The sequence below is a fragment of the Odocoileus virginianus genome, chromosome 3 (assembly GCF_023699985.2).
Source record: "Odocoileus virginianus isolate 20LAN1187 ecotype Illinois chromosome 3, Ovbor_1.2, whole genome shotgun sequence".
NCBI classification, from domain to species: Eukaryota; Metazoa; Chordata; class Mammalia; order Artiodactyla; family Cervidae; genus Odocoileus; species Odocoileus virginianus.
The window spans coordinates 83,768,478-83,787,907 of NC_069676.1; the positions used below are offsets into that span (position 1 = coordinate 83,768,478).

Below are 19,430 nucleotides of genomic sequence, written 5' to 3' on the forward strand. Positions count from 1 at the left end.
TTTTCCAACGCTCTCACTGTTGGAGAAAAGAGCAATGAAATTCTAATATTCTTGCTGACCTCAAAAGGGCATACTTTGCTACCCCATGGACTATATATAGCCCAACAGGCTCCTCTGTTTAAGGGATTCTCCAGGCAAGAATACTGGAGTGAGTAGCCGTTCCCTTCTCCAGAGACTGAATCCAGGTCTCTTACACTACAGGGAGATTCTTTACCATCTGAGTCACTAGGAAATCTCAAGAGTTCTTTAGCCTCCATTCAGCATATTTGAGAACTGAGAATGTTATTATTATCACTGTTTTTTTTTTTACTGTTATTCTACAAAGCTTATTGTAAACTGTAAAGAATCAAATGCTTATAAGGTTTTATTTCTGAAGTGCTATTAAAGTACTGCACTAAATATGCCAGCAAAATTTGGAAAATTCAGCAGTGGCCACAGGACTGGAAAAGGTCAGTTTCCATTCCAATCCCAAAGAAAGGCAATGCCAAAGAATGTTCAAACTACCACCCAATTGCACTCATCTCACATACTAGCAAAGTAATGCTCAAAATTCTCCAAGCCAGGATTCAACAGTACATGAACTGTGAACTTCCAGATGTTCAAGCTGGATTTAAAAAAGACAGAGGAACCAGAGATCAAATTGCCAACATCCGTTGGATCATAGAAAAAGCAAGAGAGTTCCAGAAAAACATCTACTTCTGCTTTATTGACTATGCCAAAGCCTTTGACTGTGTAGATCACAACAAACTGTAGAAAATTCTTAAAGAGATGGGAATACCAGACCAACTTAAGTGCCTGCTAAGTCTGTATGCAGGTAAAGAAGCAACAGTTAGAACTAGACATGTAACAATGGACCAGTTCAAAACTGGGAGAGGAGTACGTCAAGGATGTATATTGTCACCCTGACTTATTTAATTTGTATGCTGCTGCTGCTGCTGTGTCGCTTCAGTCATGTCTGACTCTGTGCGACCCCATAGACAGCAGCCCACCAGGCTCCCCCATCCCTGGGATTCTCCAGGTAAGAACACTGGAGTGGGTTGCCATTTCCTTCTCCAATGCATGAAAGGGAAAAGTGAAAGTGAAGTCGCTCAGTTATGTCCGACTTTTAGCGACCCCATGGGCTGCAGCCTAACTTCTATGCATATCATGTGAAATGACAGGCTGGATGAAGCACAAGCTGGAATCAGGGTTGCCAGGAGAAACAGCAATAAGCTCAGAAACACAGATGACACCACCCTTATGGCAGAAAGTGAATAACTAAAGAGTCTCTTGATGAAAGTGAAAGAGGAGAGTGAAAAATATGGCTTAAAACTCAACATTCAAAAAACTAAGATCATGGCATCTGGGTTCATCACTTCATCACTTCATGGCAAGTAGATGGGGAACAATGGAAACAGTGAGATACTTTAGGCTCCAAAATCACTGCAGATGGTGACTGCAGCCATAAAGTTAAAAGATGCTTGCTCCTTGAAAGAAAAGGTATGACCAACCTGGACAGCATATTAAAAAGCAGAGACATTACTTTGCCAACAAAGGTACACCCAGTCAAAGCTATGGTTTTTCCAGTCGTCATGTATGCATGTGAGAGTTGGACTGTAAAGAAAGCTGATTGATGAAGAATTGATGCTTTTGAACTGTGATGTTGAAGAAGATTCTTAAGAGTCCTTTGGGCTGCAAGGAGATCCAACCAGTCCATCCTAAAGGAGATCAGTCCTGAATACTCATAGGAAGGACTGATGCTGAAGCTGAAACTCCAATACTTTGGCCACCTGATTCATTGGAAAAGACACTGATGCTGGGAAAGATTGAAGGCAGGAGGAGAAGGGGACGGCAGAGGAAGAGATGGTTGGATGGCATCACCGACTCGATGGACATGAGTTTGAGTAAACTCCAGGAGTTGGTGATGGACAGGGAGGCCTGGTGTGCTGCAGTCCACGGGGTCTCAAAGAGTCGGACACGACTGAGCAACTGACTGAACTGAACTGAGCACTACAAAATAATCCAGATTTTATATCATTCAAGTTGTATTTTCTGCTTTGGTCTTGAAACTTGAATTGCTTTATTTTCAAAACACAGAAATAAAATACTTTGGTAGAGTTCAATAATTTTATAGATGACAGATCAGTTTAATGACAATACTCTAAGTCTGCCATAGTTTTGCAGTTTGGCATTAAAACTGTCTTAGAGGACACTATTTAGATGGACAGCAATATGAAAGTCACCTCCCACAATTTTTTGCAGGGGACAAACAACACTGCTTGGAGTCAGCCCTGGATAACAAGATGAGCGAGTAAGACAGCTTAAACTTCCAAGTCCCAAAGTGTAGACCCCTAAACATCTTTTATGAAACAGTTTTTAAGATGCATGGAAGTAGCTCCTGCTGTTTTTACACTGTTTTGATGTTTTAATATTAAGGAGAATAGCAAATGTAAGCAGAGGAATGTTTCCCTGAAATAGTGACTGATTCTTGAAAAGCTCTGATTGCTCTATTCTGGATATCTCGATCTGTTTCAAATACTGAGTCATATAAATGAAAACAGAGATATCTTTACTCTTACACAGGTGAAAAATAGCCACAACTGAAAATAGTCACAAAAATTTCCATTACCAGAGTGTCGTGAATATAACCTTCCTCTTACTGCATGTGTGAAGCACCATCTGATCGATGGTAAAGGACCTCAAACAACAGTTTGGTTACTTGGCTCTTTGGTTATATAGCTAATAATGAGAAATTCAAATATTAATTAAATGTAAATTAAATTAATGTAACACATGTAAATTAAATAATGTAACACTGTTTTTGAGAAACATTTTTCATTTTTTCTTTAATTCTGTACTATACAACATTCAAACTAATTTCCTTTCACTTTAATTTCTTTTATTATACAGTCTAATGGCGAAGGCACAAATAAAATGAAGTAGCAGCTTTTAAGTCCCTAATAGGAATCATTTTTAATTGAGATGGTAATTTGCTGCCCAAAATTCAAAATTGTCTTCTCATTGTAAAGGAAAAAATAATTAACTCAATGGGCTATCTCCCCCTGAAAGCTTTCATAAAGTCTATGTAATTTCTTTTTGGTTGTTTGTCACTCACATTTACATATAAAGCAATCAGTTAAAATTGTTTATTTTTATTTCCTTAATAATATGTATTTAACTTCAAAATGCAATTTAATATTTATTAGTGATCAAAATATTTTTTAATTTTATAAAGTAGTCCAGAAATTAAAGTTATCCTTTTCCTTTACTAGGTAAATCAATGTATTTTCAAAATTATTTTACTATTCATAAAGTATTTATTTAGCAAAACATTTCTGGAACAAAATAGGAATCATTTAGCTAGTATATAAAACACTGTGTATAACGTTACCAACATGAGGGAAGTTATAAGAAATCAAGAACTTCAGGGTGAACACTTCACTCTTATTTTTTGCTTTTAAGAACGAGATCCTCTTTGGTTTCTGTCAAGAATGGTTTTAATAAAACTCCTGGTTTTAGGTTTAGTTCTTACGCTAGTTCTGCCTTTACTTTATTTCAATAGCTTCTCAGTTATTAATCAACATAACTAAAAAATCACTCACAATCTTTTAAAGGATGGTGGCAACCCATTTCTGCAGTCTCAGCTGTATCCAGATTCAGACACTAACCTCACAGGAAATATATAAGAAAGTCTTTGGAAGAATGAAGAAAATAATTGTAATAAAGCTCAAGAGCATTGCATGGGAAGTATGTCCAACCCTCAAACAACAGTCAAATGACTTGGTAATTCATGTAGAATTAAGAGTATTCTCTTAGCAAATGTGTCCACCTGGTTTCCTTGGAAACCTTGATTTCTTACCAAATGACAGTGAACACCTGATTAGAAATAAGAAGAAAGTGTTAGTAGCTGATCTATTGTGAAAAAAATAAGAAAACACAATCGGACATCAGAATCATCACAGTTTACCTGTAGTCATTTACTTTAAAAGCAAACCTAACCTCAGGAGTGCTGTAACTGTCAATGTATTTAGAGTGAATACAAACACTGGTCGGCATAATTATGAGCACAGCTAGTTAGGAAAGTGTTAAGCATTACTCCTGTAGTCTATTTAATAAGGTAAAGAATGGACATTAAATTTTAGAAATGTAGCTGTGAAATAAGTAAATAATTCTAAATATTAGCTTTTAAATGGATGTTTTAGGTATTAGAAATGTTCTTATTTGTTCAGAGTATCAATTCCCCAAAATAATGTGAAGCCATCCTATTTGATAGTCAGCTTAGGTGTAAAGAACAGAACTGTATGAAGTGATATAAATGTGATTAAAAATATGAAGTCATGAAGTGGGAAGCTTTTCTTTTGTTTAGAGTACTTCAACTGCTATAGATGATAAAAATGAGCATAAAAGAATATATGTAAAAGGACATAGATATGTACATATGGCAGAGTTAAATAAGTAAAAAAAAAACAAGTCTTGATTTCTGTGTGTATAAATGAAATCAGTAAGTAAAGCAAGGTTGGTCCTACTTTAAAGGAATGCTATCTTCTTTTACAATGAGTTGTTTTGGCTTCTATGAGAAAAGCATGGCTGCCCAGGCTTTTTTTTAGGTCTCTTAATGATACTAGTTACTCTTCACAAAGTAATATAGTATGCTTTTTTGCAATTTTGCTCCAAAGTCACTTTTTCACATTTTTACTCAATTGTCATTTTCCTACACCTTAATTCTACTAATCCTAAATTGTAAATATATAAAATATATATAATAAAATATATACATATATATTGTAGTTAAATCAGGGTTTAATAAAATCAACTCATTACATTTTTAATTTTTTGTTACAGAAAATTCCAAATCTATGTTGAAAACTAGAAAGATAGGCTAATAAGCCACCTTATATCAATATCCATTCATTTCTCCCCAAGCCCAAATTATTTTGAAGCACTTTCCAGACATCTGGCTTCAGGGGCCAAGATGTAGTAAGAAAAAGAACTATTCAATATTTCTGAAAATACATAAAATTGAACTTTTTAAAATGGCTGATCTGTCAAAATTAATAAAAAATGAAATTTATTTATTTTTTAATATTTAGTGTTATTTTATTTTTTTACCAATTATTTTTTATTAGCTGGAGGCTAATTACTTTACAATATTGTAGTGGTTTTTGTCATACATTGACATGAATCAGCCATGGATTTACATGTGTCCCCATCCTGAACCCCCCTCCCACCTCCCTCTCTACCCGATCCCTCTGGGTCTTCCCAGTGCACCAGCCCCGGAGCACTTTCCGAACACCAACCTTTTGCACAACAAAGGAAACTATAAGCAAGGTGAAAGGACAGCCTTCAGAATGGGAGAAAATAATAGCAAATGAAGAAACAGACAAAGGATTAATCTCAAAAATATACAAGCAACTCCTGCAGCTCAATTCCAGAAAAATAAATGACCCAATCAAAAAATGGGCCAAAGACCTAAACAGACATTTCTCCAAAGAAGACATACAGATGGCTAACAAACACATGAAAAGATGCTCAACATCACTCATCATCAGAGAAATGCAAATCAAAACGTCAATGAGGTACCATTACACGCCAGTCAGGATGGCTGCTATCCAAAAGTCTACAAGCAATACATGCTGGAGAGGGTGTGGAGAAAAGGGAACCCTCTTACACTGTTGGTGGGAATGCAAACTAGTACAGCCACTATGGAGAACAGTGTGGAGATGCCTTAAAAAACTGGAAATAGAACTGCCATATGACCCAGCAATCCCACTCCTGGGCATACACACTGAGGAAATCAGTTCTGAAAAAATGAAATTTAAAAAGTAAGAAACCAAAGTGTAGCAAGAGTATAAATCATTTAGAGTAAACAAATATCTAGAGCCTGAAACATGGGTAAGAGTGTTAAGAGTTGTGGTTATGTGTTGAGATGAGCAAATAAATTTCATCCATAGAAAAGAGGCATTTACCGGTCTGATAACAAATCTGGCAAAGCTTTGTAAAGATGGGAAGAAATTCAGAAGGTAAAACAATAATATAATTAATAAATGCTGAAAGTCTCTCTTTACAGCTCTCTTTCTATCCCTCTACTTCTCCAGGCCAAAGTATAGCCTCCTCAGAATCAGAGCATTCTCTGTGAATAGAATGACTGCTGCCCTTTGAAGTATGAACAGTGACTTTCTGACACAGAACATCTGATGGAGGTGAATGTGCCCCCTTTTAAATCAGTGTCTAGCAGAGAGAGATGTCAAGATCTTTGACACCATGTAGTATTCAGCATCATTCCTCAATGTCCTCAACGACCTTTTTTTTTCCCCCAAGGTTCACTTTACAGAGGAATTTGGGGGGTGGACAACTGTCTCACTGTCTACTTGTGACTTGTTTTTATGAATTATCTTCAGGCAGTTTTAAGTTACAAATATTTTTCTTCTTCCTACTTTTGTAACTTCAGAAACATACTATGTGATCATCAAGCTTAATTACTATGACTCTGCCTCAGCCTACAGAATGAAAATAAACACACTTTTTATGTCCACAGAAGTAAGGCATTACTATATCAATTATGATTACTAAAGATATGTTTCTGGGGTACTGTCTGTATTGAGTAATAGTGTCTGGACATTATTAATTCCTCTATTTTAGAAGGAGTTTTTATCTGACAATATTTAACAATTAACGCTCTAACGGTTGTTAAGAATGAGAGAGCAGCCAGTGTATTCAAGGTGTCTAGTTCAAAATCAGCTGGAACACAGTATACAGGAAGAAGAAAATATAATGATTGAACCATGTTTTATTCATGCAATAGAATACTAGTCAACATTTTCAATGAGTTAACCAGAGAAGGAACTAGACTAGATGCCTCATCAGGATGTAGAGATATTGGACCCATCATAACACTGCTGGTGGGAATGAAAAATGGTATAGCCACTTTGGAAACATAACTTTCTCTATATAATAAATATAGAATTATAATATGATGCCACAGTTCCATTCCCAGGAATATACACTAGAGAAATAAAAAATATATTTCTAAAAAAATGCATATGTATGTTCATAACAGCATTTCTCATAATAGGCAAATGGTGGAAAAGACCCAAATGCATTCTGAATGATAAAAGGATAAAAAAATGTGATATGTCCATTCAGTACAATAATATTGTCAACAAAAGGACAAAAAGTACTGATACACACTACAGTATTAATGAACACTTAAAAATTTGTGCTAGATGCATGTAGCCAATCACAAAAGACCATGTGTATATTATTTCATTTATAGAAAACATCCAGAATAGGCAAATCTATGGAGGTAGAGAATAGACTCTTGCCTAGATCTGGTGATGTTGAGGAGGAATGGAGAGTGATCACTAATAGATACAGATTTCTCTCCCAGAGGACAAACATGTTTCAAAATTAGGCTGTGATGATGAACACACATCTTGTGAAGAGACTAAAAAGCACTAAACTGTATACTTTAAACAGGTAGATCATATGGTGATAAATCAAACATCATTAAAATTGTTATAAATGCATCAGGATCATATAAACCAGTTTTGTATTTGTACATATACAAAAGGACTTGCATTAATGAAAAAGTAAGAAGGGATCCAGCTGCTATTTTTTTAATATACAGTGTTAACATTTCTTAAATGTGAAGTGTAGATACACTGTGTCTATTAATAATATTTTTTGTTCTTTTTAAAGTTTTACATCAAAGTTCATACCAACATTAAATATTAAAAACAGATTTAAAAACCAACAAACAGGAGTAGGTGTTTTCACATTAGTATTACTTATTCTTCATGATTCTCTAAGGTATAGCTTATTATATCCATTTTACATACAATTAAACTGAGACTTAGGAGCTGAGTTCAGTAAAGTCACAAAGTTAAGAAACAGTATTATTGAGATTTGAACACAGACCCGTCTGTTATATAGCCCCTTATACCACACCATACTTCTTTTAATTACTTAAGAAAGCAATTTTAGAAAGAAATAAAGAATAAAGAAAAATTGTATAACATTTCCACTAAAACTTAACCTTAAGGATATCTAATGTCATTCTAAAATCACTTACACTCAAGTCCTTTCAAGCAGTTTATCGCCATTCTTCAAAACTGTTCAGCAGCAAAGCATCTAAACAAATGCTGTTACTCCAATGTGATCATGAGAAATATTTTCTTTTCCATTTGGTATCTACATACTCCCACATTTTTAATAAATGTATTATTTTGTAATTAATGGAGTATATAGAAGATGGCAACCCACTCCAGGATTCTTGCCTGGATAATCCGATGGACAAAGGAGCCTGGTGGGCTACAGTCCATGGGGTCGCAAAGAGTCAGAAACAACTGAGGTGACTAAACACCAAGCACAATAGTCATTTAATAATTATCCAATTTTAATACTAAGACCATGTATTTTTTCCTCACAAGCAGTTCTATGTCATAGTTTTCTAGGAGTATTTTAATCCAGAAAAAAAAAAAAAAAACCTTGCAAAAATAATAAGTATACAGTTTAGAGGTTAAATCTGTGAACCTCACCCTTGATTATTACCTATATTTTTATGAAGATTTTGTCATAAACCCTGGTTGGACCTCAATACATGAAAGAACAGAAGCAATTATAAAGATTATTATACCACCATTGAAATCCTACAATTTTGTAATCTATCTACCGAAAAGGCTAAATCATTGCTTTCGTGCTTGTAGAAATCTTTAGAAAAGCCCCGACCCTTAACACTCACTCCCCAGGTCAGTCTGCAAGGGGAGTGGTGTCAACTTGCTCTCAACCAAGTTGTTAGCTTGTCAGGTCTACCCCTTCTCATTCTGTGAGTGAACTCAATATCGCACATCTTATTTGCGAGAAACACATGTTCATGGTCTCTTCCTGTCTCTTTCAGAGTCTCTGGTCTGAGCATCTTTGCAGAGTGCCAGTTTTGGACGCACCCTGCTCTGATCCTGCCAGAGCCTTCCCAGAGACAGACCATGCTCTCTTAGCTATATACAGGCCCACTGTTGGCTGCAAGTCACAACCCACTTGAATTTTAATAAAGATTCATAGGCAGTTGTTATGAAACAAACACCATAATGACACCCAGACAGGCTGCAGAATTATTTTTAGCCAGATGATGTGTGTGGCCCATGCCTCAGGCCCACCAGGTGATAATAATAGTAACACTATGCAGTAAGTAAAGAGAACATTTTTCATAAAAGTTGCATAAATCATAAAATGTTTCCTGCCATCCTTCTGCTTCCTGCCCACCTTCCTCCCCCTGCCCACCTTCCTCTCTACACCATCAGCAGTTACAGGGCTCGGTATTGACGGCCTTGCAGAATTCAAGTAAAAATCCAAAGAAAAATAAAATCCTTAATTTTGTTGAAGGATCGGTAGAGAAAAACAAGTGATGGCATCACACATGTACTATAAAAATAGCCAAATTTCGCACACTTTTAAAAACTACACCCAAATTTGTCTTTTTAAAACAGGGTCATGAATGAATTATTCCATATTTGACATTGTTTTTCATATGTATAAATTAATATGCAGCAGTGGCACAGGACTGAAATTAATGCATTTCAGAAAAGAGCTATCTGTCAAGCTGAAAACACTTAGAGGGAAAAGACCATTCCTGGTAACTTAAGAAACATTACTATCACAAGAAAGATAAAGAAGTCCTTTTTGAAGAGTGGTATGTTAGGCTATTGATAAATTTAGATTGCCAAACACGACTTCCGACTCTAAGGAGTCAGAGAGCCCAAATTTCGGTTTCATCCAGTAGTTAAAGAAGCTAATTTTTTTTCTTAAGCTCCCTGCTTGCTCTTCCATGTACTGTTGAGAACGGCAAGATTGGTTAAATATGGAAATCATTTAAAGGAATCTTATTAAAAATCCAACTTCCTAAAATTGAACCTTAAGTGAACTCCAGCCTCAGAGAAAACCAGTAAAGTGAGATGAATATTTATTTACTGCAAGTCAGATTAAAAAGGAGGTTACAGTACAAAAACTTGAGAAAGGAAGCATTTAAATCTGTACATTTTATTGCTACATCTCCCCAAATTTTGAAAAAGATGCAATTAAAACTCAGAGAGGACAGGGTAACAGACTCCGATACATCTGGGTCTGAGACCCTGCTCAGCCCCTCATGGATACCTCACCTTGGGTGGTTTTTCATCTTTCTAACCCCCAGTCCCCCAACCATAAAACACAGAAGCAAGTAAGCAGCTAACAGAGGACTTTTTCTTGTCTAGAAACTAAGACAGAAAAACAGAGAAGGGGACTATATTAAGGCTATTTCAGCTTAGTCTTTGTTTCTTTAAAAAGATTACATTGATGCCTGTTTTCTTTATTTCATATATTCACACTTACCTTCTTCTATCTCAGTTTTTGATTCCTAAGTATTCCCATTTCTTATCCATGCTTAAATTCCTTGTTTGTTTGTTCTGACTTATCATTATTTATGTCCACCTGTAAGGACTTAATTTCCTGTCCATTCCCAGTTACTCTCACTTGTGTTTGATGATGAAAAAGAATAATACCAGATTGCCTTTCTCTTTAAATCAGCCCGTCTCAAACTATCTTAACTTCTAATTCTCAAAAAGTGTAAAAGAGTGATATCCTGAGAAACACACACATTTTAAGCTTTGCCAGACCCATCAAAGTGATGGAGAAAGTAAATATAAGTGCTGCATTCTTTTTCAAACTCCAGTTGCTAATCCTGACTCCAACAACTTTGGGGTTAATATATTTTATTGTGGTCCAGATTGTAATCACTCCTATACCTCAGGAGTTTAGAGTCTTCTGAAAATTGCTCCTGTGTCTTATAGTATCTTCTTTAATCTTAAACTACTATATGTTAAAGCTTTGAAGTTGGGAAAATTGCCTCAATGTTATAGGAATGATAGGAAAAGATTTTTGATCTCTAAACTTCTGAAATTCATTTCTACAAAGGCGATTAATATTCAGTCTCTAAATATTCCACATGAATGCCTGGGTCCCCACACATATTACTTATGCCAAGAGATTCCTTTTAATTCCAGGATAAGGCAACATTTCTGAGGTCAGTGGTAACTTCTAAGTTTCTGACGCTCAAGTCCAAAGACAGAACAACTCCCTATGCTTAGCTTTACAAAAAGACACACAACTCTTAAAAGAAGTAAATTAAAAAATAGTCAAAAAATTTAAAAAAATCATTAATAGCAAGGACAAAAAACCCTGATTTGTAAATAGTTTCAATTAAGTTGGCAATGACATTGGCATTTCTATAGCCAAACATCACCCATCAGGTTCTTTCTATTCTCCACTTTCTTGAAGGTGAACAGCATGTATCATACAATATTTTGGGTTTTGATGCTCTTTCAAGTTTTCCTCAGTAGACTTTGAGTCTTTTAAGAGTTTTTCTTTTAATCTCTGAGCAACTTAGTCTAGGGACTAGGAAGTAACAGGAGTAGCCAAGTAATATATTACTATAATAATTATTATTATTATTAAACTACCACATAGGGGGTTCTGATAATGTGCCAGAAATTATGCCAGTTATTTTATATATTATATAAACCACATCAGACAAGTTCAGTGTTACAGCAGGTAGGTAACTAGGTATGAGCAGAGAAATGAGGGCAGGGGTCAGGTGGCAGGAAATCACACATCATGTAAAAAAGCAGGGGTCCATAGGCAGACAAAAAAAGCAAAAATCTCCAGACTGACAGGAAATTACACATTTTGGGTAATAAGTGTCCAGGTAGCAGACAAAGAAAAGTGGAGAAAGGTGGAACTCTCCTGCTTCTGAATGCAACCTGTTGCTCATTAATTATGCTCTCATTACAATAAGATTAGCCTTGCACACAAGTACCCATCATAAACCAAGCCGACGCTATGATCCTTTACATCAAAGCTCAATAAGGACAAAAATCGCTCCTCCCCTCTGGAAAATGGAGCTGGAATGGAAAATCAGGAAATAAGATGGCCCTGAAACTCCTCCTTCTCCAATGAATATTCCATCCCTTTATTTGTATGCCCCTCATAACCAGCTTGCCAAAGAAAACCAGGGTAGCAGCTCATCACCTGTCTGCCTGCTCTCCTTCTGAGAGCGTATCCTTGCTTAAACAAACTCTCACTTAACTTTCTCAATCTCTGCTTCATCTCTGAATTCTTTCACCAGGAAGAAAGAACCTTAAATACACCGAGAAAATTAGTATCCCCATTTTTACACAAAAAATTCAGTTTCATGAAGGTTAACCGGTCTGCCTATGTTCACACAGCTTGCAAGATAATATTTTAAACTCAAATTTAATCAACAAATGATTAGTGACCTTTAATTAAATGAATAAATAAATGCACAAATGTATAAACATAGAGGTATGAGCATACCCCTCTCTCATATTCATATAATTTTATTCTCATTTATCCTTTATATATAATTTTCAGATATACATAAAGAGGTGTTAGTTGGGGATGAGAAGAAATTGGACTCTGCCTTCTGCCTGTTGTTTTAAATTATGCACTCATTGAGAATCAAAACTTACCATGGAGTACAGGTAGTTATGACCAGTGGCAAAAGAGAAAACAAAATTACTTTGCCCCATATTCTATCTATAAAGCCTGACCAAAAGAGAAGTATTGATTACAACACACTGATTTTAAACATGATTTGGGAGGGGGGACGATTTTCAGATTCAAACTCAAGGCAAACCAGAACAGGCGTCCCTGCTGCCCCTGGAGAGGAGAAGCGCTGGCTGGCACGGGAAATGCATCATTAGCCAAATCCCTTCCTGTTATATTAACATCCAAGGCACAAGACAGTCTCCTTGAAGCAACAATCCTTTTAGAAGATGAAGTCTGTTGGCTTAGCATAAAACATTATACATAAAACCTTTGTGAACCAGAGTGATAGTGTTGCCCCAACATGGAAAAATATTCCCTCCCATCCTGGACCCTTTCATTCAAGGAAATGTTTTTCAGATCATTGCTTCGTATCTCTTCTGTTCCATAAAAAAAAGCACATCTAGCAGTTTTAGGAAGATAATACTCACATGCTTTTTGGTCACGTTCTTTCTTGTTAGACATCTAAAAAAAAAAAGAATCTAGATTAGAAAGAAATAATAGAAAGTAATATGAAAGAATGGCATGAGAGTCATTTATTGAATTAAAATTATAAACCCCCGAAGGGTCAAAATTAATGCTTCTGTTTCTTCCTTCTAAGGAGCAGCGGTCTCAGCAGTTCTTATAGTTGGGTGCTATGTACATTCCAAAGAATTCATCAGGGTGGCGGGCATAAACAATTTGGCAACAGCTAAATGAGGAGTTTTGGGGTGTTATTCATCCCAAATTTCTACTAGAGGACTTTAGCTCTAAAAATCTTTAACCCATTCAATGCAGCAAATCATGTTCTATATACAAAGAATGGAAAGAGGGGTTTTAAAGACTTTGTGCTCTGTCTTAACTTCTCTGTATGCAGCCCATTGTTGAAATTTTTTTTTAAGAAAATGTGCCTTTAAGGTCTCTTCCATTTGAGCAAGAGAAATGATATAGTAGTGTATGTTTACTTTCTTCCTTAAAGTAACTATCTAACAAAACAAATCAGTACAATATCCTATGGTATAAATTCAATAAAAAGCAAAGCCAAGGAAATGAAAATGTACACCTATATGGGAATAAAAAAAAAAAGAAGAAGAATGTCACATACAGGAGAAACAGTGAATTGAAATCAATGTCTTAAATATTAAACACAATACTTTTGTAAGTACCCAGGAGCATAGTAGGTTTGTAATACCTGTCATTGCTTTCTGAGATCTTTCTACAGGTGCATAATTTAATCATTCCACCTGAAGTGTCAGGCACATAAAGGTATTATTAGTTAAGACTGAATTGTAGTTTAACTTGAAATAGGAGACTTGAATTTTGCTTTTAACTATTAGAAACAGACAAAATTAAAGTGAATAATTTTATAGTTTTAAACAGCCACATTTCTTGCTATTTTAACTTTAGCCAAGGTGATCTTCTAAAATGTATGACAACATTTATTTTGAGGCCTATTATGTTTCAACTTTTGGAGAAAGATAAGTGCAATACACCACAGAGACTTGTAACCTTTAAAATTCCTATCGAGAATCAATTTTAGGAACAGACAGAGATTGAAATTAATTTGGTAAACATATATTCAGTGACCATTACATGCCAAGCATTATTAGGTATGGTAAAGAAAATTATGGATAAGACCCAGTTCCTGCTCTCAAGGATCTTATGTACTAATGGCTGGGACACATCATGTAAATACATTACATACAATAAGTTAAATGCTAAGGGAGGTGTAAGAACAGAGTGCAAAGAGAATAGATGAGGAGTAATAAATTCTAGTTTAGGGGTTAAAGATTCCAAAGGAGGTGGCAGCCAAGCTGAAATTCTAAAAGAAAGATGTTTGTTTTGAAAACATGGAATAAAAATAATTCCTAGCAGAATAAAGATATATGAAAAGAGACTGAAGTATGGAACAGAATGATTTGTATTATATAAAAACAAATGTTTTTAGAGTATGACTAAGACCTTGGACTCTGAGGAAGATGGCTTGAATTTGAATTCTGACTTCAGTATTTACGAACTGCATGGCCTCATGAGGTTACCTAAACTCTCCATGGCTCAGTTTTCCTGTGTGTATAATAGGGCTGATAACAGTACCTAACTCCCAGGATTGTTGTGGGGATTAAATTAGGTAATCTATAAAGCACTTAGAACATTACCCACTTTATGGTGAGAGCTCTACAAACAATAGCTGTTGTGGCAAAGATACTATATTGACTACAGTGGAGGCTAACATAACTTGTAAAATACATACTTTTAGTAATAAATAAAAACAACAGTATGTCAATTACTTTTTGAGACATGAAATAAACACTGCTAAGGAGCTGGGTGTTCCACATCCATTTAGGAAGCACAAGTGATCATAATGCTCACATCATAAACAAGTAGAACAAATTTTTAAAAATATAAAGCATACATACATATACATATATGTATAATGTACATGCTTATTTAAGATTTCACAGAGTTTTATAGAAAAATAAGTCTAAAATAACTAGTTTATTTTCTAGAGAATAATAAAGGCTTTTTTGAGCAAATACCAGTGCTACTTTTCTATCTGTGAACACTAGCCATGTCTGGGAAAAAATGGGCAAGAAAATGGGCCAGCTATGAGCAGTACTCTGCTGGGATAGCAAGAAATATGGCAGTTTTTAACGGCTGCATGGGCTGGCATGATGCATTGGAAACTATTGTATCCCTAAACTCAGAGCTGATTCCGCTGACCAGGCAGTGCTACCCCAGGAGAATTTTGCTGCTAGTAGGGCAGCATAGGATGCTTTGGGCTGGGCTGTAAATCAGAGAGAAATCTCCATACCCTATAGTGCTTCAAGCCTAAATTTCCCCTAGAGGGTGCCTGTAATCGCTCAGGATAGATATAACTGAAGACCCTGAAATCAAAGGTAAACTGAAACTCCAGCTGCAACCCAAACACACTCCATCTAAATTCCTAGTTGGATCAAAATAATCAACTCCACACCCTACCAACCTACCTGACAGAGAAAGTGATGTGTTTTCTCTGAGGAAAATTATTTTTTGTTTCAAATTCTTTGGTTTGTTTAATTATGCAACCCTATGTAATGTCAAAAATGAAAATACATAAAAGGAAGAGAAAAATTAATACACAAAAGTAGATTCACAAATGAATCAGAGACTGGAGTCAGTGGGTTATAGATTCTAAAATTATTACAAATATGTTAAAAAAGTTAAAAGAAAAGATAGACAAAATAGGATAACAGAAACATTTTTTTTTTAAGGATAACAGAAACATTTCTAAAAGGAGAAATATAATCTCTAAAGATTAATTTGACATTCTAGACTGGAAATTATTTTTTTTAATTTGAAATTAAGAATTTACTGGCTTAAATTCAAACAATATAGTAGAAGAAAGTTCAGTAAACTTAAAAACAGGTGAATAGAAATTGCACAAGTTGAAGCACATAGAGGAAAATGCTAAAAAAAAAAAAAAAAAAGTAAGAAGAGCTTATAAAGAACGTGTAGGACAATAGATCACTAGTGTGACCAGAGTCCCCCTAAAAGAGGAGAATAATCTTAAAAATTATTTATATTAAAAATAATTTATTTAAAATGTCCAATGAACTCATGTAAGATAAACACAAATAAAACTACATCATACTCAAATTATCAAAGACTAAGTTTAGAGAACTGAGGATGAGATGGCTGGATGGCATCACCGACTTGATGGACATGAGTTTGAGTAAGCCTCGGGAGTGGGTGATGGACAGGGAGGCCTGGCGTGCTGCAGTCCATGGGGTCACAAAGAGTCAGACATGACTGATGTCTGAACTGAGCTGATTAAAGAAAAATTTTTTTAAATACACTGAGAATAGAGACACTTTATACATTGGGGAACAGCATCAACAAAAAGATGACTGACATCTCATCAGAAACAATGCAGACAAAAGTTGATGAAATGCCATCTCTGAACTGATGAGAGAAAAAGAAAGAAATGCCTGTAAAAATAGATTTATATACCTAGCCAAAGTCTCTTGCAAAAAAAGATAAAGGACATTTCCAAACAAAAGCCATGTGAATATATTGTTGGTAAATCACACTCCAAGATATACTAAAGGAAAGCAGGAAAGACAGTTCTTCAAGCTGAGAAGAAAGTATCACACACAAACTATCCATTCTGTTCCTCTTCATTTCTCTTTGTTTGTTCCTGGGGAATCAAGTTACCATGAAGTGTCTTTTTCTTATTCAAGTAGAGATTTGTTTCTTTCTACTTTTGTGCTGTTAGTGAAAGTGTTAGTTGCTCAGTCCTGTCTGACTCTATGCAACCCCATGGACTGTAGCCTGCCAGGCTCCTCTGTCCATGGAACTCTCTAGGCAAGAATACTGGAATGGGTTGCATTTCCTTCTCCAGGGGATATTTCCAACCCAGGAGTCTAACCCAGGTCTCCTGCACTGTAGGCAGAATCTTTTCCAGCTGAGCCACCAGGGAAGCCCTTGAGCTGTTCCTGTTAAGTATATTTCTATGTGCTGTGTATAAAAATGTATGCATATCTACATAGATATATACATATAGACTTTATGCAATTGATTTTTAAATCAATTAATAGAAGAAAGAAGAAATATGCAATTATACTGTCTTTTATAATTGCATACATGTTTATATTAACTGGTACTTGTTTTTTTCATGCACATTTAAATTACTGTCTTTTGCCCCTTGCCAGTCTGCAGAACTTATTTTAGTGTTTCTTATATGGTGGGTCTCTAACAACAAATTCTTGAACAAATTTGTTCATCCAAAAGTGTCCTAATTTTACCTTTATTTTTGAAAGATTATTTTTCTGTATGTAAACTCTTGATTCATAGTTTGTTTTCTGTTCAGTACTTTGAATATATCCTCTGTTTTATTTTTGCTTCACTTATTTCTGATTATAAATTAACTATTAATCATGATGCTCTTCTATGTGAAGAGTATTTTTCTCATTGCTTCCAAAACTTCCTCTGTTCTTATCTATCAATATTTGGACTCTGATGTGTCTATGTGTTACCTCTTCATATTTATACTACTTGGAGTTCATGTAGTTTTGTGTCTTGGATGCTTAAAGTTTCTCATTCAATCTGTCCAGTATTTAGTTACTTCTTCTTCAAATATTTTTTCTGCTTCCTTCTCTTTCTGCTCTCCATTGATGCTCTTGTTATTCATGATGGTACACTTAACAGTGTCCCACATTTCTCCAAGACTGTTTATTGTTCTTTATTCTTTTCTTCCTCTCTGTCTTCATGTTACATGATCTGTACAGGTCTATATTTAAGTTCATTGATTCTTTCTGTTGTCAGCTAAAATCTACTACTGATCCCTTCACTCATTATCTTTTCATTCCAGTTATTATATGTTTTAATTACAGCCTTACCATTTAAAAGTAATTTCTGTCTTTTAATGGATATTCTCTACTTCATAACAAATTGTCATCATATCTTTAATTCTTTAAGCATAATTTTCTTCATTATTTGAACCTAGTTATGACATTGTCTTGTAGTCTGCTTCGTCTGACATCACAGCCTTCTCAAAGGCAATTTCTATTACCTGCTCTGCTTTATCTTTGGGTGGGTCATACGTCCCTACTTCTTTGTATGTCTTGGGCAAAATTTTTAATTCATTTTTTACATTGCTTACACATGACTTTGGCCATAAAGTATATGGTGTGAATTTGATACAGCTCAGAAAAAATGCATCCTTTAAAAGGGAAAAAAACTCAAAACTCTATAGCCATGTCTTCATATGTCATTACCAAAAAACCACAAAATAATTATTGCTGCTTGGAACTTCTACAGAAAAAAAAAAAACTGCCAAATTTTAATTTTTTAAATCTCCATGAGATTTCTCTGCATAATCTGGCCAAATTGGACAAGTTTTCAATATCAGTACTTGCAATGCAGTATGGGCTACATATAGAAATTTCTTCATGCACTCACATCCACAGCCTATTCTTCATTTCAGGGTTCCTGGACCCTTTCCTAACACTTGTGAACTATTCTAAACACTCGTTTTTGACCTGTTTTAAACTACATGATGAGCACCTAATTTGGTCACCTTCTTTGACACGTAATGCTGGCCTTGATGGTGACTAGGGTTTTGTGGTTCATCCATGCACATATCTAATTCTGACATCAAACATCACCATTTTGATATTGTGCAATACTTTTCTATATATAAGATGTGACTTTCATTTTCAGCACTTTTGCTTTTCCAATTGGTTTCATGGTTTAACAAGAAAATTTCACAGCATATATTTCATCAAATTGCATTTACTCAGAGAAAAAAGAAGGAGACTGATAAAAAATATGAGTTGTAAAAATCATTTAATTACCATCAATGCTATGGCTCTAGATAGTGTTTAACTTGGCTATATCTTAACAGTCAATTTTTTTCTCTTCAAATAAAAAGATGTAAACATTTCCAAGATTGAATTAGCCTTTGTGTAACTCATTCCAGGATATTTTAGCAGTCCTGTATAATTGTATACTAGGATTTCTCTAATACAAGTTCTTCTGGGACAAAAAGTTGTTAATTACCCAAGAAATACAGAAATATGGATGAATGGCAAGTGAAAATATGTATCTAGGTAAAAAGGCAAAATAGTGAAGATGTTAATTCTTCCCAGATGAATCTATGAATTTTACACAATATAAAATATCAGAAAGTATGTTTGTTCATATTGTTCATTGACAACATTGTTCAAAGATTTTCTGGAGGATATATGTGAGAGACCAGCTGTGAAATATTTGAGAAGGAACATTATGACATATTTAAAAATTACTTTAAAGACTTAATAAATAAAAGAATAAAGCAGAAATAGATCAATGGTAAAGAAGAGAAAGATCAGAAACAGATAAAAATATATTTAATAATT

The 19,430-nt window shown here is 34.9% G+C and overlaps 1 long non-coding RNA gene across 8 annotated transcripts in view; it reads right to left on the reverse strand.

The window, feature by feature from the left end:
• LOC110130695 (uncharacterized) overlaps nucleotides 1–19,430 on the reverse strand; it is an 871,740-nt gene that overhangs the window by 353,586 nt on the left and 498,724 nt on the right. For all 8 annotated transcript variants that reach the window (XR_011486989.1, XR_011486993.1, XR_011486995.1 and 5 more), the window contains one exon: nucleotides 13,005–13,038. This is a non-coding gene — a long non-coding RNA (uncharacterized lncRNA). The remainder of the gene's footprint in view (nucleotides 1–13,004; nucleotides 13,039–19,430) is intronic.